General features: G+C 44.2%; 1 long non-coding RNA gene across 1 annotated transcript; it reads right to left on the bottom strand.

Moving 5' to 3' along the window:
- Positions 1–13676: 13676 nt before the first annotated feature.
- On the bottom strand, positions 13677–21586 carry LOC125299556. The gene is made up of 4 exons (XR_007194394.1): positions 21501–21586; positions 15468–15570; positions 14949–15086; positions 13677–13786 (listed from the first exon to the last, which is right to left on the bottom strand). It is a non-coding gene; the product is annotated as an uncharacterized LOC125299556 (long non-coding RNA).
- Positions 21587–22192: the final 606 nt, after the last annotated feature.

Genomic DNA, 22192 nt, shown 5'->3' with positions numbered 1-22192 from the left:
GTTTGAAGTGCTGAGAACTCCATATAGATTTCAAATAGAATACATCTGAACTTGCCTATAAGCACTGCCAAGCCCAGTATCATTCTACAGCATGTAGAAGATTGTGCGAAGATTCTGTACATTGCCCTTGGTAGTTCTACCTTGACCATGACATCATCTTGACACACACTCCCTGAAGCCTGTTAGTGGGTTCATCCTTTTATCTTCAACAAAAGGGATCAGAAAAATACCCCAGCCGTAATCTCTAATGCAAACGTTCAACGCACATACTGTGCGCCCCAGCGTGGTAAACAGCTTTATACAACAGCATTAGATTAGTCGGTGAGGGTACTTGTTTTGTCTGGGTGAGGTTGTTAGTGTGAAGTTTTTTTTACACAAGTTTTACACCATTTTTTTACACAGTTTTTTCTTTTAAGGTGTTTTTTAAACAAACCTCATGAGGTGTCCATTCACATCAAGAACGATAACACCAAGCAGTTCACACCAAGAACGATAACTATAACATTATCTGAAAGTGACCCTGACAAATCATTCTTCATGTCGTTATCGTCGTAGTTTATGTGTGGACATTTTTATTCATATTAGCTAGAGCGATACTTTTTTTGCCGTTATTGTTCTTGATGTGAATGGCCCTTTACACCCTCCTTGTCCACTATGTCACACACTTCGGTGGTTGCAAAGCTTCCCAACACCTCCGTTCATCCTCCAAATGACTTGTTATCCATACCATCTTCAGCAGACATCGCACACATGCCAGCTACCAAGCCAAACATTTGTATCATCACTATTCTAAATCAAACATTCCAGTGAGAGACCTATACTGCATTTGATTTAGTTTGTCTGGGTGAGGTTGCTTGCTTGAGCTTTGCGTATAGATTTTGTTGTTGTCGCTGTTTTGTTTTGACTGCGTTGGCTTGTTGCTTGGCGTCTAGCTGTCGGGGGGGTCAGCAGTGATGATGATGCGAGGCCCATTGGGAGCGTCCAGTGGGTAGAAATACCTACAGTAGCGTGCCGTCAGCGCAGACGGGTAGTCCTCAGAGTCCAATTACTGCAGAGAGCGTGTGTGAGGGAGATGTGGAAGAAAAACAGGACAACACACATAGGACAACACACACACACAGCAAACACACAGGACAACACACACACGCACACACACACACAGACACGCTCAATCACACACACACACAGACACGCATGCAGTACAAGCTAGCGTACACATGATGAAAACACAACACATACAGAGACACTGGTGGCCTGTGCATAGTGTGTGTGTGTGTGTGTGTGTGTGTCTGTCTGTGTGTCTGTGTGTGTGTGTGTGTGTGTGTGTGTGTATGTGTGTGTGTGTGTGCGAGAGCAAGCTCCACCATGTCAACCCGTGTGACTCTTCCTTGTGGATCTTCTTCTCAGTGTCCCTGACCCACCTAGTATGCACATAAACCAACATATAAGCAGACAGACAGGCACACACACACACACACACACACACACACACAGTACACACACACACACACACACACACACACACACACACACACACACACACACACACACACACACACACACACACACACACACACACACACACACCCCTGAATTGGTATCTATAAGTCACTTTGGATAAAAGCATCAGCCAAGTGTAAAAAAAAAAAAACATGGCCACAGGGGGGCACTGTCTCTCTGGACAAGGCTTTACGCGTATACAACAAACAATCACAAGAGCAGAAGCCGGAGTGATGTGGAGCAAAACACAGGAAGAGTGAGAGAGGGAGGGAGAGAGGGAGGGAGGGAGGGAGAAGAGAAAGGGATGGCTTGTAATTTTACCATCCTTGCATTTCCCCCCCAAAAAGGCACATCTAGTCTACCATGCAGTATCATGCCAGTTCTAGATCACACCAGCATCTCACTGGTACTGTACACACACACACACACACACACACACACAGACACACACACACACACACACACACACACAAATGTACACTCATGCACACACACACACACACACAAGCACCCCATAGTCAAACAAAGAAACATAGCTCCCTATAAGGACTTCCTCATCTGTTTGATTCTTCCCCTCTCTCTCTCTCTCTCCCACACACACACACACACACACACACACACACACACACACACACACACACACACACACACCAGCCGACCCCCATGAAGGCTGTGCAGTGTGTGGTGATGGGAGTGTTGTTGTGCTCAGTGTTTATCTGTTTCTGGTGTTGCCATGCCTTCCCAATCTCCAAGGGTGTGCCTGCAGCACAGGAAAGAGGTGGTAACCTGCCTGCCTCACTGAAAACAGTACGCGCTCACACACACACACACACACACACACCAATACACACACAAATGCTCACTATAATAGTAACACACAGATATAAAAAACATAGACACACAAGATAAGAAACATGGACATGGGCTGGTACAGACGTAGATGCAGACACACTATGATAATGGCATCCGCTTAAAAAAACACGACCACAAAGCTGGACACAAACTCACACACCCACACATGACAAACTAAAACATGAAACATGGACACACACACACACACCCCTCACTCTCCTGCCCCTTTGCAGAATCAGAATCAGAATCAGCTTTATTGGCAAGGTTTGCGTAAACAAACAAGGACTTTGACTCTCAAAGTACATCTTAATATATAAGAATAAAAATAAAAAACATAAACCATACCAATAAAAGAACAGAACAGTAAGAATAGAATGAAGGGCAGTAGAACATGGCTATGTATAAGAATAAATACAGTATGTACATTTGCACATAAATAAATAGACACTCTGGGTGGTAGAGGGTAATGCCATGTCGTGGACACCGCAACAGCAACAGGCAAGATGCAATATACAGTTGAAAAGATATCAGTATAGACTGAGGTTTAAGATTAAATATAAATATAGTGCAGGGCAGTTCAGTACAATGATAATGTATTAATAACAATACTCTAACTGTAAGGTTGAAGTACACATGAGGTAGATCAGCAGAACAGTGTGGATTGACTGTTCAGTGAAAGGGTGGGGGCTGTTTCTGAGTATTCAACAGAGTGACTGCTTGGGGGAAGAAGCTGTCTTTGTGTTGGCTGGTTTTGGCAAAGAGTGTCCTGTATCGTCTACAAGAGGGAAGGAGGTTAAACAGTTTGTGACCAGGATGTGATGAATCTGTAGGGATTTTTCTCCTAAAGTCCACTGTCATCTCCACAGTCTTCTTGGGGTTGAGCTCCAGGTGGTTCTGACTGCACCACTGGACCAGCTGTTCCACCTCCTGCCTGTAAGCAGACTCATCACCATCCTGGATCAAACCAATGAAACCAATTGCCCCACTCCTCTCCCTCTCCTGCCCCTTTTGCCCCAGTCCTCTCCCTCTCCTGCCCCTTTTGCCCCACTCCTCTCCCTCTCCTGCCCCTTTTGCTCCGCTCCTCTCCCTCTCCTGCCCCTTTTGCCCCACTCCTCTCTTCCTTGCCCCCATGCTATGTTCAACACATTGGGCCTGTGATGCCCTCATGCAAAAAGCACTATTGAAGTCCGATGATTAAATGGTGTGCTTGATTAAACAATGGAATTAATTAAAGGGGACCGGTGGTGATGGTGGTGGTGGTGGTGGTGGTGGTGGGTGGGTGGGTGGTGGGAGTCATGCTGTCAATCATGCTAATTGTACTTTGGCAGTGGCAGTGGCAGCAGAGCAGGTTTGGTTATTAGCCACTCGAAAGGGCAGGTTGTGTTTGCCCCTGTGTGTGTGTGTGTGTGTGACAGAGAGATTGTGTGTGTGAATATATTAACTTGTTTACATTGATATGCGCTTCAGAAATATAGGGAAAATGAGAAGTTGTGCCCTTGAATGAGTGTTTTCTTATGTGTGTGTATTTGTGCATGTACTTATGTACGTGTGTGTGTGTGTGTGTGTGTGACAGAACAAGGGAGATGGAGATGTTGTCTCTGTGTGTGTTCTACTATACTAGTCTGTGTGGTGTGTGTACTAGTGTAGAGAAGAGAGAGGGAGAATGTGTGTTCATGCTGTTTATGCAGGAATGACACAGAGAGGGGGAGTAATAGCGATGGAGAGACAGGGGCTGAGAGAGAGATGGAAAGAGAGAGAGAAAGAGAGAAAGAGGGAGATAAGGAGGGTAAGAAAGATAGACAGAGGGAGAGAGCGAGAAAAAGAGGGAGAGGCAGCGTGAGATGTGAGCACTCCCGGCTGCATGAGTGGCTTTGTCTCCACGGAGACCAAGATTTGCAGGGAAGCAGTGAGAGCAGTCGAGCAGTTGGCAACTTTGGACAGTTTGGGAAAGGCTTGACCCTCTGTGGAGTTCCATCTTCTCTTTCTCTCTCTCTCTCTTTCTCTCTCTCTCTCTCTCTCTCTCTCTCTCTCTCTCTCTCTCTAGGTCCTATTTTCTCTCGCTCTTCTTCTGTCACACACTAAGACACAACACATACATAAACTCACTTACTGTACTCACAAACTTGCTCTCTCTCTCACACACACACACAGACAGACACACACACAAATACACACACACAGACAGACACACACACACACACACACACACACACACACACACACACACACACACACTCACATTTCTCCCTCTCCATATTTGTATATGAGCTTCATTTCTTTTGCGGGTTGTAAAATTTTGTTTTGCAGAGCCCTTGTGACTGAAACCCAGGGCAGATCAAACCCATGAGCCGTTCAAGCGCCTGCATGAATAAAGGATGAATACACACACACACACACACACACACACACACACACACACACACAGAGAAAGAAAGAGAGCGCTGGCACACACACATACCTCCCCTCAGTACTAACTGCACCACCACAACCCTCACCATGGCACCAACACCCAGGCCCCACCCAAGCAGAGGCCTTGTTGCCCCCCCTTCCCCTCTCTCTCTCTCACACACACACACACACACACACACACACACACTAACAGTCCTATGAAAAATTAATCTGACCCCCAGTCCATTCTCGAACAACCCCGCCTCACCCCCCCCCCCCACACACACACACACACACAAACTCACACACAACTCTTACGTGCATCCATAATTCAGTATAATCCATTTTCCATTTTCAAAAAACTCCTGAAGACCCAGCTCTTTAGAGAACATATCTCTCATAGCAACACTTACAACAAGTCTTGCTGATCCTAACACTCACCAGCCGTCTTAAACTGACACGTAACTGTTAAAAACAGCACTCACTGATGCACTTATTCTTACTGTACTCTAATGTTTTTTAAATTGTCCTAAAATTGTTGAGAATTGCTCTAAAACTTAAACTGTTTACCATGTTGTTAGTCGCGTTGGCTAAAAAAAGCGTCAGCCAAATGTAATGTAATGTAATGTAATGTAATGTAATAAGCAGTCGTGAGTCTCTGCTGGAAAGCAGGGCGAGGATTCCATCACAGAAAGAAAAGAGAGGAGGAAAGGGAGAGAGAAGAGGAAGGAGAGAGGGAGAAAAGAGAGAGAGGAAGGAGAGGGAGAAAAGAGGGAGAGGAAGGAGAGAGGGAGAAAAGAGGGAGAGGAAGGAGAGGGAGAAAGGATGGAGGGAGAGAGAGAGGAAAGAAGCCTGAGCCTCCAGTCGGAACGTGAGATCTATGCAGTTCTCTAATGCTGCCACACACACACACACACACACACACACACAGTGGTTAAAGTGGGATTTGGCAGGTGGGGGAACCCTGAAATCCAGTGTCGGTGCAGCGGGAAAAAATGACTTACCGTTGGACAACATTTTGAGTATTGTGGTGTAACAATACATTTTGGACAAGAATTGCTAGCTTTTTGGTCACCTCTGTACACACGAAAAATTAACTCACCATTTATTTTAACAATATCAACACACTGTATCGTTGGTATGAAAGAATATATTTATTATTCATTTATCTGAGGTGGCGGAACTGCGTTCCTTCCCATTCCCCTCCACTTTAATCCCTGCACACACACACACACACACACACACACACACACATACACACATACACACATACACAGCAGAGAGGAGTAGAGGCATATTTGCCTTTGTATTTTGACATGTTTGGCCTGCTTGCAGTGGGAAAAAGGTGCCATAATGATGATGTACAGGAAAAGTGGCAATGTGTCATCTCCCACACATACACACACACACACACACACACACACACACACATAGACATGCTGACGTAACACTCACGTTCTCACCTTTTTCCTGCCCCTCACCTTGTTTCGTTTTGATTCAGAGAAACACACACACACACACACATTCACACACACACACACACACACACACGCACACACACCAGGGTTTCCGTTGTCCGGTAATTACCGGACATTGGCCGGAAAAAAAATGAAATGTCCGACAAAATTAAATCTCTCCGGTCAAATTGTCCGATTGAAATTGGCTAATAATCCCGTCCCCTAATGCAATCTGAATTTGAGGATAAGCCTTAATATGTAAGCATATATTATACGTCCTCTGTCTATGTTTTTAAATGAACAGGCTCTACCATTTGAAAATTAAGCTATTAAACAACGCGCATAGCCTATGCTGCATTTCAAATAGGAAGTGCACGCTTAAAACGTCCATGTTACACAATGAACAAATGAGTGAGGCGGTTCAAACACAGGCCCAGGCAGACTAGCCTTAAAAGTTTTTTCAGAAGCCAGACGCGATGGATGATGATAAATTGGTAACGTCTGACGCCTCAGATGTCCGGTCAACTCCACCACGGCCAGATAAAAAGCAGAAGTGTCGGGCGTATCTTTCAGAATCAGTGACATTGGAAGTGGAGTTGCGGGAGGTGCGGCCGCTCCACTATCATTCTCCGTGTAGCCTACTCTGGACATGCAAAGTGTTCTTTACCCAAAGGCCTGTGCGTTCTCCGTCTATGATCTGCAAGGCCTCCTCGACGAGGAGATTGCTGGTCCGCGGATAATTCCTGGCACTTAAACGGTATCATTGAACCGCGGCCGAAAGAAAAAGAAACTAAACATTTCCCAGAATTGGAGACATTTCTTAATTTATTGTTATCAAATAAAGAGGCATAGCATTAGGGGGTAGTGGTGTGAGCGCTCATTCTTGTGTGTGCTCATCTGTGTAAGTTAAACAGTCACCACTGGAGATAACGTGGGTAGCAGCAACAAACAACATAGCCTTTTTAAAACAACGAACAAAGCGGACTCTTGTCCATGAAAAGATACTGGCTAGATCTTGTTAGGCATGTTTAAGTTAGGCTAATGAACATGTTGCATTCTATACAGCCTGATTATGTATTTTATTAAGCTACACAGCCTGTCTCCAGTTTTTTTCTCAATTTGACTAATTAAGAAGCGATAATAGGATATTTGACCGGCATATCATCAAAATGTCCGGAAAACGAAACCTCGACCGGCACCATTTTTTTCTAGCGGAAACTCTGACACACACACACTCATGCTCATAGCAAAGATAATACACGTTGCTTGTTCAGTCTTGCAAAAACACTGTCTTAAACAGAATGCATGTGAGAAAGAGGTACTTCTTTGTGTTTGGCTTTGACAGTGAGTTGTTGAGCAAGTAAATGCAAAGTATGATCCATGGCCTTGTTGCTGAAGAATGTTTGTGTATCTGTGTTTATGCAATTAGCCTCTTTCGCCACTACCAAGACTGTCTAATTCCTGTATGTATGACTTTGTGTGATGGGGGGGTGTAAATTTGCGTGATTGTGCCTGCATGTGAGTACTTGTACATGTGTATGTGTGTGTGTGTTTCTGGAGGGGGGGGCTGTCTGTATGTGCAATTGTGTATGTGTATCTGTGTGTGTGTCTGTGCATGTGTGTGCGCTATACATACAGCGCTGGCTAATTAGCATTGTTGACACCGCTCACACCCCGCCGTGCTAATCTGCTAGTGAAGGGGGCCCTTATCTGAGCACCCTGCGTACAGAGTGTGTGCTTCTGTGTGTGCTCCATGCTAGCTCAGAGCCTCCACCTCCTCTCCCAGCCTCCCCTTCTCCTCTCTCTCCCTCACCCCACTCCCTCCACAGATCCTTTGTCTAACGCCTGTGTGTGTGCGTGCGTGTGTGTTTGTGTGTTTTTGTGTGTGTGTGTGTGTGTGTGTGTGTGTGTGTGTGTGTGTGTGTGTGTGTGTGTGTGTGTGTGTGTGTGTGTGTGTGTGTGTGTGTGCAGGCTGTGTGCTTAAGTGCCTACGTCGCACTAGCCTCCACCACCACCACCTCTCCTTTCCTCTCCTCTCCTCTCCCTCGTTCCCTTCATCGCTCCTTTGTCCAAGCCTGACGCCTTGGCTACAAAAGCCACGCAGGCCTCATGTCCTCATTGTTGGGGAACAAGCGGCCAAGACAGGCATCAGCAGACAGCGGTGCAGATGGGGCCCCTATTCAGCCCCCCTCGGCTCTCAATGCGAGTGGCGCACCTCACAACACGGGCGGGCGCGCTGCGTGCCAAGAGGTGCCTCCTGCCAGACCGAGCCGGGCGAGCCTGGCGACTGTCTGATACTGATATACATTTCACGTCTTCTCCATGCAGGTGTTCTGCAATAATTCACATCACACATATCAGCCTTGAACCAGTGACATTGAATCAATGTTTTGCTTTCCCATGCCTCACCAAAGAAGGAGGTACTGCACATATTAAAGAGAAGTACAGTATGAAGGCCTGCCAGTCTTCTTCTACACAGTCTTGTATGCCTTGTTGAATTTCCCCTTGGGGATCAATAAAGTATCTATCTATCTATCTATCTATATATCTACCTATCAGTCTATCTTCAAGGAATTTGGCTAGAATTTCTTTTCAGAGGCCCCCTCATTTGAAGCCAGCACCCATGCACATCTCAAGGCATCAGTATAATCATATACCTATCAAGTGTCTAGTGAGTGCATTCCTCAGTGTCTTAGGTGTGTGTTACACAACTCTTTGCAAACACCTTATAAAAACGCTGCTCCTATCGGCTGCACTCAACAGTATGGGCTGCACTTGACTTGACTGCATAAGTCTGTGAGGTATAAATAAGCACACACCATTCACACGCAAAGATGAGAGAACCACCCCCTCTCTCGTTTACTCTCACCTACACACACACTGAGGCACACACACAAACACACACACACACACACGCACATACACGAACACACACACACACACACACACACACACACACACACAGACAGACAGACTCAGAGGCATTCAACACACCTGCTTCTTTGTCCTGCAGCAGGTGTTGGCCGCGAAAGAATTCTCATGCGAGGAGAGGAAGTTTGCTTTGCGCTTACAGTTAGCGCAGGCAGTTTATTGCTACCCTGTCAGCAGATGATTGCTCTGTCATGTCATGTGAATGTGTGTAGGTGTCAGAATCAGAAGGGGAGGAAAGGGAGAAAGAGAGAGGAGAAGAGAGAGGGAGGTAGGGAGAAGGAAAAAAAGAGAAGAGTGTGAGAGATGGAGAGTGAGGAAGAAGGATAGAGTGAAAGTCTATCCTCCTCCAGGTGTTCGCTCAGCAGGTGTTCCTTCAGCTACAGCAGTAGTCATGTAGTCACCATGTGGCAAAAGGCAGGGGAAATATGCTGTCATCCCACTGAGAATGGACACTCAAAAAAAAACATGTGTGTGTGTGTGACTGTGTGTCTGTGTGCATGTGCCCACTCGTGTGTGTGTGTGTGTGTGTGTGTGCACGTGCCCGCGCATGTGTGTATACGTGTGTCTGTGTGTGTGTGTGTGTGTGTGTGTGTGTGTGTGTGTGCGCGCGCGCGCGTTGTACTGAGCAATCCCTCTGCCCACAAAAAGGGACCGGGCTCGTGCTGAGAGGATGTGATTCATTAAGTGAGTGATGGAGAGAGCAAAGTCAGACAGGAGGAGTGAGAGAAAGACAGAGCAGAGAGACTAATGAAGGACAAAAACAAAGAGATAGAGAGAGAGAGAGAGAGAGAGAGAGAGAGAGAGGGAGAGAAGTGAAGAATACAACTCAAAATGGCTTAAAAAGGAAAGCTGGAGAGAATGGAGGACGCATGAGGAGAACCACACAAGACAAAAAAAAACAAAGAAAAGGAAAAAAGAAAAGGAAAAAAGAAAAGAAAAGAAAAGAAAAGAAAAGAAAAGAAGAGAAGACATGGACATATACAGTAGTAACACACAATTAGCACACCATGAATGGCGCTGCTCACAATACCTTCTTGCTTTGATTTAAGGTTTCAGAGCGGCCTGTGAACACTCCCCCCCCCTCCATCCGACTTCAAATGGCCGCTCCTGTGCCCAGGATGGCAATTGAGAACATGAGGCAGACGGACAAGAGGCTGGCAGAGCAACGGCTCAGAGTGAGAGGAAGATTAACGGCTCACACACATCAGGTCTGTGATTCACTGGAGTGCCGATTAATGGCGCACACATGTCAGGTCTGTGATTTACTGGAGTGCCGATTTCGGAGCTGATTTCATCTCGCCTTGATCGGGCTGAGCGATAGTCGTTGGGTTTGTGTCACACTGAGATCAGAGACAAAACTTACTCAGGCATTTCCTACTTGATCAAAGAAAAGGTAAAACAGTAAGACCTCAGAGGTTTGTCAAAGCCACTGAGACTCTGAGACTTGACTGAAGACAATTGAAGATCTTTGATGGAGTAGGGGTAGCAATGTAAGGAATGTATCATATCATGGCTAGGTTATGAGTGGTGTAATAGCACTTGCTACTTCCCATCCCATTTAATTTTATATCAATACATTTGACTCTGTTATAACATATTATGCTTTCATAAATGAATAAATGAATGAAGCTTCTTCCATGTGTTATCCAATGCTTATGAATGTGTCATAAAGCCTTAATGCAGCTACCCTTCATTTGCCTGGTGTGTATTTCAACCGATACAGTGAAAAAAAAATGCCTCTGCAACCAATCAGATGGCACCACCAACTCAAGGCTTGTTTGTATGACAACCTATCAATGTGTGTGTGTGTGTGTGTGTGTGTGTGTGTGGGTGGTTGGGTGGAGAGTTGGGGCCTGGCACCATCACCTCCAGGCTCCTTCCTGGCTGACCTCACCCACCCCAAACTGCCCCGACATGGCGAGAGTGGGGGAGTCCAGGACAGGTCAGACAGGGCAGAGAGAGGAGGGGGTAGAAGCCGATGATGAAGCGGAGTGCAGAGGCAGCTGCTCTTTTATGCAGGGGAATCCACACAGGCAGAGCCCAGCAGGGGAGAGGCCAGGGGTGAGCACAAACACCTGCTACCTCTCCATTTCACTGCTCCCTTTCCCTCTCTCACTCCCATTCAGACAGAGAGGGCTCTGAGGATGTGTGTGTGTGTGTCACTCCCAATCTTTTAGGTTCAGACAGAGAGAGAGGGCTCTAAGGATGTATGTGTGTGTGTGTGTGTGTGTGTGTGTGTGTGTGTGTGTGTGTGTGTGTGTGTGTGTTCTCAGTCGACATGGCTCTTCAGAGATTATCTTTGCTGGTTTGTAAATAAATCCACATATACCGTGTACAGGGGGAAGGGTGCCTACCATGAGGTGGTATTTTACGACAGTTCAGTCAGGACCACTTTGTCAAAGAAATAGCTTTTTTTACCATTTGCATAATATTACATTTGGCGGTATGCTCTGTTCTGGGAGCCCCCTGTCCTTCCATGGGCAAACATGGAAAGCCTAAGGCAGGGAGAGCAGCAAGATAAACCCCCCATAGGGTACAGAACAGACCAGACATCATTGACAAACATTGAAGTCAGAAGTATGAGGAGGAGTTGGGGTGGAGGTGGGTTGCAAAAAGGACTTGCAGAGAAGCGGCAGGCAGAAGGTAGGCTAAGGCTGCTTATATAAGGCGCTCTGAATGATCTCCACCAGTTAAAGAGTAGAAGATGATCAGCTGAGCAATCAGCTGGGCAGAGGGAAGCTTGGCCAGACTGTGGCCTGGCTGAACTAACACTATGCTCCATTTGTGTAAAATACAAAAACTGCAAATGTAGGGGGAGTCTAGTAAGATGCTATTGGTCATAAGGGCTCCATTTTCTCCTGTCTTTTCTTGTGTTCAGCCTCTTTTTGGTCCTGACCGCCTGATGTGTTTGCCCTTTTAAGCTGTGTTTATGTGGCAGGCTAACTGGCCATCGCTAATTACTAAATGGCCACGAACAATGTAATGGCCCAACTCGACAACAAGCATGCATTTAAAAATCTCACTACACGCAATTGGATAACACTAGACCATCTTTACTCTGAATGATTTCGGACTTCGACGCAATCGGATAACACTACGATCAATGTATACTGTCCTCCAACGTTGCAGTGCTGTCTTCATCAGTTTAGCTGGTTCCCCGGAATGTTGGAGTAGAAGTAACGTGCATCATTGCTCATTGCCAGAGTGTCTTGCAGAGACAATTCCATTGTGCTCTCGCGAGAACTCTGGATTTCCAGGGTAGCACAGATGCCCAACTTAGTAAAATGGTTCAATTGTACGTCACTTTTCTCTAGTAAGCTCTGGCCATTAAATGTTGACTTTGTTTGGGTGGGCAAGACACTATATTTGGGTGGCTCAGCCCACCCCTGGCCATGCCAAGAGTCGGCCCCTGTTGCCATTGAAACATTACATTACATTACATTTAGCAGACATTTCTTGACCAAAGTGACTTACATATGTCAGCTGTATCACTAGGAATCACATTGTCCCCAGAGCAACTTGGGGTTAAGTGCCTTGCTCAAGGGCACAACGGTGGAAGCCGGGAATTGAACCGACAACTTTCAGGCTACTGCACACTAGCCAAGCCCACACTAGCCAACACTAGCCCTTAACCACTACACTACCACCGCCCCCGAAACATTCGAACACTGAAAGAACATTCTATACCATTATTTCTATTCTTTGTTGGAAATTGTTTGCAGTCTAACATCTTGAAGAACATCTAATTTATCTAAAAAAATCATATTAGAAGTGACAAGGAATGAGGAGTGAGAACCAAGTTAAAAGACGTATTTCTTTACATTCTGTTGTCATTTCAAGGTTATTGTTCATTGTTGAATCAACATTCAAACAGAAAAGTGCACATAGCCCCTGTAAGCACTAGAGTAACAAGGCAGAAAAAAGTTAGACAAACAAGACTGTTGTAAGTAAAGACAGAAACAAAACTTTAGTCATACATCTGAAAATGTTTATTGCCGAATTAAAGCAACAGATCATAGTGATTGATACAAAGGTATTGATCGACTTCTTTGATATCCCCGCCATGTCAGAGAATGACCTCTCAATTATATGCTGTCTGTCTAGTTGAGACTCTTTTGAAGATATTTACTCCAACCCTGCGAAATACAAAACATAACAAGAAAATAGATACATCTAGGCAGAGTACTTGTTTTACTGACCACACGGTAATAATTAACAAAGAAACATAAAAGTCTTACAGAGTGGCTTGCCAGTCGTCCTTTCTGTTACTGCTACGACGTAAAAGCCAGTTGGTCCTGAGTTCCTCACCTCTATCAGTGTGAAAATACTGACCAACAAACCCTGTACATGAAGCTGAGAGGTAGACAGATGGATGGTCAGATTGAGTTGCAGATATTCTGGCTATTTTATAAAACTCTGTGAAAACCATAAGGCAAATTATGACCAAACTACATACCCGCCCCTATGTCTTCCCATTGGATGCCAAACACGAAGGTGGGACTGTCTTTGTTTGTGGGGTTTACGAACCCTATCAAAGGAACCCACTTTTTCTTCGATGCTCCGACGATAGTTTGATATAGACCTCTGATTGTTGCACCTTCTGTAGAGTTTATGACCACGTGAGATTTAAGATCATTCACCCATTCTCCAAGTAAGAGCTTGTTCAAAATAGAAAAGAAATAAAGACACAGTGAGACAATAAACAGAATGCACATACATGCGTGGAGTCAAATTGTATTCATAAATTACGGTAAATAATTCCATCATATCATGGCTCATTGTATAACTGCACTTGGCATCTATTTACAAAGGTTTTAAAAATATGTGTGTATATGAAATTTAGGATCAGGGAAGAATATGTTTTGTACTGTAGTCATACAGGTATCAACATTTATATATGTAGCCATACAGGTATCAACATTTATGATAGGAGTATGAACGATAGCAATAAGCAATCATCAGGGTCCAAGCAGAATATGCAAAACTCTGGGGGAGATGGTGAACAATTTCCCAAAATGTTGTCTTTCCTTTAAGGGAAACCTACAAATTTCATTTACCTTTTTCCTATTAAGTTGAGACTTTTATCCAAAGCGATTTACAATGAGGGCAAACATAAACGCTACACAGCAAAGGTGAATAAATATTACTTTTACAAACTACAGGGTACCAGTCAGAGTGTAATCAAAGGAGATAGTGGCAGGGGAAGAAACTAAATGCATGAAGGCATGCTATGTGTGTTGGATATGTGGTAAACTAAATGCATGAAGGCATGCTATGTGTGTTGGGTATGTGGTAAACTAAATGCATGAAGACATGCTATGTGTGTTGGGTATGTGGTAAACTAAATGCATGAAGGCATGCTATGTGTGTTGGGTATGTGGTAAACTAAATTCAAGGTAAATGCATGTTGTGTGTTGGGTATGTGGTAAACTAAATGCATGAAGGCATGCTATGTGTATTGGGTATGTGGTAAACTAAATGCAAGGTAAAGGCATGTTATGTGGTAAATTAAATGCATGGTAAAGGCATGCTATGTGTGTTGGGTATATGGGAACCCTTTATAATATCTACACACAAGTATTTATTAAGTACGGGATAATGTTGGCATTGTTCCTACATTAATTCTTATCAGTAAAGCATTTGTACAAACAGTTATGAATGGTTTGTTCATAGTAAATAAGCCTACATCTAAAATATGTTTATACATTATTTAATTTTATATTTAATAAATTAAATGAAAAGTTGGGTCTTCAAGAGCTTCTTAGAGAGTGATGCCCCTGCTCTGTTAGCATTTGTTAGCTTGCACGACCAATAGCTTACCTCAGCAGGGCTTCGAATCTCCATCGGCTCTGATTCTGACATAACCCCAAACACCATTGCCAATGTCACTGACATGACTCCCAAACTCCTCCATGACTGCCAAAGGACCGAAAATGCCATTCTCATTTCCTTGTGACCCTGAAAAAAAGAAAACATTGTTTTTGCTGCTCCAATCTCTTTTTCTACCAGACATAGATTTAGATATGTATGTCTGTGTCATACATTTGAGGAACCTAATGAAAAGTATTGCTGACATCATTTCTTTGAGAAAGAAACAATATGTTTACGGCACAGAAAGCAATTGTCATCCATGTAGACATTTTGCTTTAACAATGAATTGTAATGATCTTAAACGACATTTTCACAAGGGAATGGAGTACATTGTTTGTAAAATGTTAACTAATGACCATGCAGTGAGCAGATAAATGGAACGGAAATAACTTCCAGCCATTCAGTTTCCTAGACTATGTATGCTGTGCATATATGAATACGAATACAACTAATATAGTTTTAGTTTACCTTACAGTGTTGTCAAAGGCTTCTTCAAAGCAGAGTGAGGCTGATCGCACACATTTTCTCCTTTTAAAGCAGTGGGGACACCATGCAACCATGCATTGTGACACTGTTATGGAGAACTTTGATTAGTCAATTGTGTTGAAGGTTCGCAATAAAGTGTTACAATCCCAGGCTTATGTAACTATGAATACTAGTTAGTTAACATACGTAGATCAACGCAATAATGGAACAAGAAAGAAGAAGAAAGAAAAAATGGGGAACAAAGTTATCAGTCCTGTGGAAGATTTCTAATGAAATAGGGTTAGGCAATACCAGTGTAACAACTCACTTTCTTTCTAGTTAGCCAGCAAAGGCTATCATCTAAGCTAACTAGTCAACAGTCAGTCAGTTAAAGTAAACCTTTGACTGATGTTGTGCAGTTCTGCTGTTCTTTCTTTGCCTCTCTGAACAAAACTCTAATCTGATCTAATCATTTTGAAACTCCTCTTTGCAACAGTTTCGTCTCGTCACATATCTTTGGTGTGAATTGGTCAAGAGTCAGAAAGAGGCGAAATGGCATCAAGATTTTTTCAAGATGCATCGAGAGGAAGATTTTCAATTAAATAGGGTTAGGCAACACATCAATCCAGACATGATGGTGATGAGTCCCCTCATCCCTGTTCTGCCTCTCCCCAAGCCAACACACATCAATGCTACATACTATGGACCAAGCCCGCTGGGAGGACAGTGGTGGACAGGCCTGTCTTAATCAAGAAGGCCTGGGACATGGGGAAATAAGGGCTAAGGATGTGAAAGGGTCACGATGGCATAAGAAAACTGATTTGAACAGACATGGACAAATTGAGAATGATATCATAATCAAGATGCTTTTCCTTATAATTACATATTAAACACATTATGTTTGCATACAGTATACAGTATGTTATTATTGTTTTCACATGACGAGTGCCTTGGTAGTTATATTGTACAGTCATGCCAATAACATAAATCTTGTTCAGATCTGAATCTGAAAATGATTTCTTGCTATATAGTGTTGTCAAGACCTCTCCTTTCCTCTCCACTCCTCCTTTCCTCTCTTCTCTTCTCCCCTTTCTTCTTAGTACAGGCTGCCCCCCCATGTATTATTTTACTGTGATACTGAAATATTTCAGTTGTTCGCTTCCCCTGTCTATTCTCAATCTCTTCCTCCTTTGATATTCCCCTGCTGCCATCACAACAGTTTAATGTTCCAAATCCACTCCCCTCATCACAGCCACCCACCCTCCAAATCCCACCCCACCACCTCAACCCCTCACCACCGCCTGGTTCTTCAAAGGAAGACATCCCTCTCAACGTACTCTCAAGTGCAGTTCTGACAAAGAACTACTGATGAGCTTCCTCTCTCTTTCTCTTTCTCTCCCTCTCTCTCCATCCCTCTCTCTCCCTCCCTCTATCTCCATCCCTCTATCTCCATCCCTCTCTCTCCCTCCCTCTATCTCCATCCCTCTCTCTCCATCCCTCTCTCTCCCTCCCCCCTCTCTCTCCATCCCTCTCTCTCCTCCCTCTCTCTCCATCCCTCCTCTCCCTTCCTCTCTCCATCCCTCTATCTCCATCCCTCTCTCCATCCCCCTCTCTCTCCCTCCCTCTATCTCCATCCCTCTCTCTCCATCCCTCTCTCTCCCTCCCTCTATCTCCATCCCTCTATCTCCCTCCCTCTCTCTCCCTCCCTCTCTCCCTCCCTCTCTCTCCCATCCCTCTATCTCCATCCCTCTCTCCATCCCTCTCTCTCCCTCCCTCTCTCTCCATCCCTCTCTCCCTCCCCTATCTCCATCCCTCTCTCTGTCCATCCCTCTCTCTCCCTCCCTCTATCTCCATCCCTCTCTCTCCATCCCTCTATCTCCATCCCTCTCCCCCCTCTATCTCCATCCCTCTCTCTCCATCCCTCTCTCTCCTCCCTCTATCTCCATCCCTCTCTCTCCATCCCTCTCTCTCCCTCCCTCTATCTCCATCCCTCTCTCTCCATCCCTCTATCTCCATCCCTCTCTCTCCATCCCTCTCTCCATCCCTCTATCTCCCTCCCTCTCTCTCCATCCCTCTCTCTCCCATCCCTCTCTCTCCATCCCTCTCTCTCCATCCCTCTCTCTCCATCCCTCTATCTCCATCCCTCTCTCTCCATCCCTCTATCTCCATCCCTCTCTCTCCATCCCTCTCTCTCCATCCCTCTATCTCCATCCCTCTATCTCCATCCCTCTCTCTCCCTCCCTCTCTCTCTTTATGTCTCTTGTTTGGTCTCTTCATCGCCCCCCTTCTTTTTTCTCTTTCCCCTACACACACACACTCATACATCTCTCACACTATGGTTGTACATGCATGTGCATTCCCACACCAAACGTGATACAACTTCTCTTCTCCCACACATACACATAACACACACACACACACACACACACACACACACACACAAAGTAAGCGAGGCCCACACATAGACCAAATCCCAGGACAAAAGCCTACAACACATCATATATTCATGAACACGTGTTCATGCATGCATAATCTCTAAATAGAAAATGACTAAATGTGCAAGGCTTTTAACAAAATATACACTGACTGTTATGAATCCCACCGGGTCAGTACATAATCTCATCTGAGGCCCGGGGTGTTCCATGCATGTTTAAAACACCATACAAATAAGAAAACAGCAGGGATGCATTCCTAAGGACCCCGAGTGTCTACTGGGTGGCCTTCTTATTTAACCCAAAACCCTAATTATTTTTCAGGACAAAAATCTTGTCCCGCCATTTCAAGGTTCACTTGACTGGTGGTGCTCACACTGCTGCAACAAGACAGCGCCCCCCAAGAGCTTCGACCAGTCAGTTAAGGTCAGTGTGCATGTGCGGGGCAAAATGTTTTTTCAGGTGCATAATGTAAGTCTGTAAAATTATTATAAAATTATCACCACAAGATGTTTTGTCCTTGTGTAGGTTTGCTATACTGTAGATATACAGTATTCTGGACAGTAAAGAATAGCACCGTAAAACAGGGACGCCACTAGGATTGAAAGGGGGGCTTAGCCCCCAGGGTTGTAGGTAAAATTTCATCACATTTTAAAAGGGCTTCAATGAATTGTAGCTACCCTTTGAGGCCTAGGCTATTTTCAGTGTAATTTTACTATTACAGTAAGCTCATTGTAAGGGCCATCTGTTATACTAGGTTATATAGTTTTCAGTATAGGCTACCTATATCTGATTCTGGGATGTGGTCATGCTTATAATAATATATAATACAAACTACTTTCTATAGTTATTTTTTGTAAGGTGTTACTCAGTTAAGTGAGGTGAAACCTGACTAAGAGAACACTGACTAGACTTGCACAATAATCCTCTCTTGAGCCATCGCTGACTGGATGTGAAAGTTGCAGAATACCATGGAATTCTAAAAGCAGATTACAGATTACTAAATGTCACACTGCCTTCTCTCTCTGCCCTTCCTCTCCTGTAGCATTTGATCATTTGATCAGTGCTCTTTTTAAGTTGAACTAGGGTAGTGCTTAGCTAATACAAACTACTATGAACTTATGTGATCATTTAATAATCAAACAATCATCAAACAATATTCAAACCTAAACAATTGCACCCTAGACTAAGCTATGATCCTTTTTAACCATATAAATTAGTCCTTTGAGGCCTAGGCTATTTTCAGTGTAATTTTACTAAGCTTTCATTGTAAGGGTTATTATGCTAGGCTATATCGTTTTCAAGACAGTATAGGCTACCCATATCTGCGAAAGTATGATGTGTTTATACTTATGTCAGCCTATAGGCTATGTCAAGGAAAAATACTGTGTGTCTCATGAGTGTTACATTCATGTCACCTGAAGCGTGATGGTGTAAATATCTATCCAAAGCACAGTTGATCTGTGTATGTCATGATCAACTTTTGATTATTGAAACCAAGTTAATTATTTTGGGCTATAACATTAGAATTTCAGCTCAAAGTTGTAGAAATTTGTTGCAATTTCAAAACTCGTGAACGGCTTACTGTAGGCTACAGAAGAATGTTTCATATAGTCGGTTCCGCTAAGGTCTGCTGTTTATTCTTATATATGGTTTGCCCTGTATTGAGTGACGTGAGATAGCCATCTCTACCATCTACCATGGCTACCATCGAGACAAGCCATCGATGGCTACCATCGAGAGTAATGGGTGGAGATGGAGGAAGCACATTGTGCAGAATGCCGCCGCTACCACACCCATCACGCACTGTGCGTAGAGCACCAAGGGGCGTTGGGGGCACCAAAATGTAGCCAATAAATATAAGTAGGCCTAGCTTTACTAGCCTAGGCCTGGCTTTAGTCTACTTCAAACTGATTTTCATTCTTCCGAACGTTTACAATGTCAAAATGCAACAGCATGTTACATGCAAGGATGATATGGCTCCTCAATCTCCACTATGCATGGGGGCATTTCCAGCTATCTTGTCATTGTTGATCATTGATATCTCCTTTCTGATATAAGAAACTTTTTAAATGAAATAATGAAGGCAACAACGACAAGGCTAGAGAAGATTCCGGAGTCATTCGGTTCCCACTACTGACCATTTATAAACTGCTAGAGGGAACTTTAATATTATGCATATCATTGTTAATATTGTTCTATAAATGTGGCACAATCAATGACAGAGTTTGTGGATTAGCCATAGTCTATTTAAATGGAGTTAGTAAAACACACACAAACACACACGCACACCAGGGTTTCCGTTGTCCGGTACCGGACATTGGCCGGAAAAAAAATGAAATGTCCGACAAAATTAAATCTCTCCGGTCAAATTGTCCGATTGAAATTGGCTAATAATCCCGTCCCCTAACGCAATCTGAATTTGAGAATAAGCCTTAATATGTAAGCCTATATTATACGTCCTCTGTCTATGTTTTTAAATGAACGGGCTCTACCGTTTGAAAAGTAGGCTAATAAACAACACGCATAGCCTATGCTGCATTTCAAATATGAAGCGCGCTTATAATGTCCATGTTAAACAACGAACAAATGAGTGAGGCGGTTCAAACATGGCCATGCCCAGGCAGACTAGCCTTAAAAGTTTTTTCAGAGGCCAGACGCAATGGATGATGATAAATTGGTAACGTCTGAAGCCTGTCCGGTCAACTCCACCACCCCCAGATAAAAAGCAGAAGTGTCGGGCGTAGGCCTATCTGTCGGAATCAGTGACGTTGGAAGTGGAGTTGCGGGGGTGCGGCCGCTCCAAGACACTGTCATTCTCTCTGTAGCTACACTGGACATGCAACTGTGTTCTTTACCCAAAGCATACAGTAGACCTATGCTTTCTCTGTCTATAATCTGCAGGGTTAGGGCCTCCTCGCCGAGGAGATTGCTTGTTCGCTGATAATTTCCGGCACAATTAAACTGTATCATTGAACCGCGGGTCGAAAGAAAAAGAAACTTTCCCAGAATAAGCAACATTTCTTAATTTATTGTTATCAAATAAAGAGGCATAGCTTAGGGGGTAGTGGTGTGAGCGCTCATTCTTGTGTGTGCGCATCTGTGCAAGTTAAACAGTCACCACTGGAGATAACGTGGCAACAAACGTAGCCTTTTCAAAACAACGAACGAAGCGGACTCTTGCTGTCCATGAAAACATAGATACTGGCTAGATCTTGTTAGGCATGTTTAAGTTAGGCTAATGAACACGTTGCATTCTATACAGCCTGATTATGTCATTATTTAAGCTACATAGCCTGTCTCCAGTTTTCCTCAATTTGACTAATTAAGAAGCGATAATAGGATATTTGATCAAAATGTCCGGAAAAAGAAACCTCTGCCGGTCACTTTGACCGGCACCATTTTTTTCTAGCGGAAACTCTGACGCACGTACACTAACACATGCACACTGTCTCTTCACTCGGAAAGTGGTTTGGTTGTGTTTAGTTTAGGTAAACATGTGTTCCTTCAATATCACACACACAAACACACACACACACACAATATAAACACACTTGCACACAAACATACACACGTACACACACACAAAGGCAGTGTGACTCACTTCTTCCCCTGTGACATCAGCGAGCCAAGCATCAGGGATGCTGGGAACACAATGATAAGGACTGGCGGGATGGGAGAGGGTGGGTGTCCATCAACAACACAGAAACGGTCTCCCACGGTAACCAAACAGGAAGTTGGAAGGAGTGAGCTACACCCCACCAATTCCACCCCCTCTAATTTAGAAACAGGTGTGCTCTGCATAGATCCCTTCCATAAGAAGACTCCACACCCCAACATACAGGGACTATACCGCCTAGGGCACACAGCTGGGAATAACTTACATGAGTGACATCATCCCTCTCTTTCTCTAACCACATAAAAACTCGGTGTTCTGACACAGATTCCATTGTGTCAGATCCCACGGTGACATCGTCGCTATGGCACTGGTGTGGATGCACATTGTGGTAATGGAGGCTTTTGCCTCCCAGGTGCCCACAACGTTTCTCACACAACACAGAAATAACACGCACACACACACACACACACACACACACACACACAGGGCATGTTTTCGTTTGAAGGCATTGTTTGTGACTTGCCCAGATTTTACCCTAATGTAATGCATGATTGGCGGTAATGCACTGCCATGGTGGGGCTTCCGGTGGGTAAGCTTAAGGTAGGTCTTAGATGAGGCAATCATAATAGCAGGCAAAAAGTGTCCAACTAAATGCTTTATAGTTGGGGACATTATTT

The sequence above is a fragment of the Alosa alosa genome, chromosome 8 (genome assembly GCF_017589495.1).
Source record: "Alosa alosa isolate M-15738 ecotype Scorff River chromosome 8, AALO_Geno_1.1, whole genome shotgun sequence".
In the NCBI taxonomy this organism is placed as follows: Eukaryota; Metazoa; Chordata; class Actinopteri; order Clupeiformes; family Clupeidae; genus Alosa; species Alosa alosa.
This window is presented reverse-complemented; position numbering and strand designations above follow the sequence as displayed.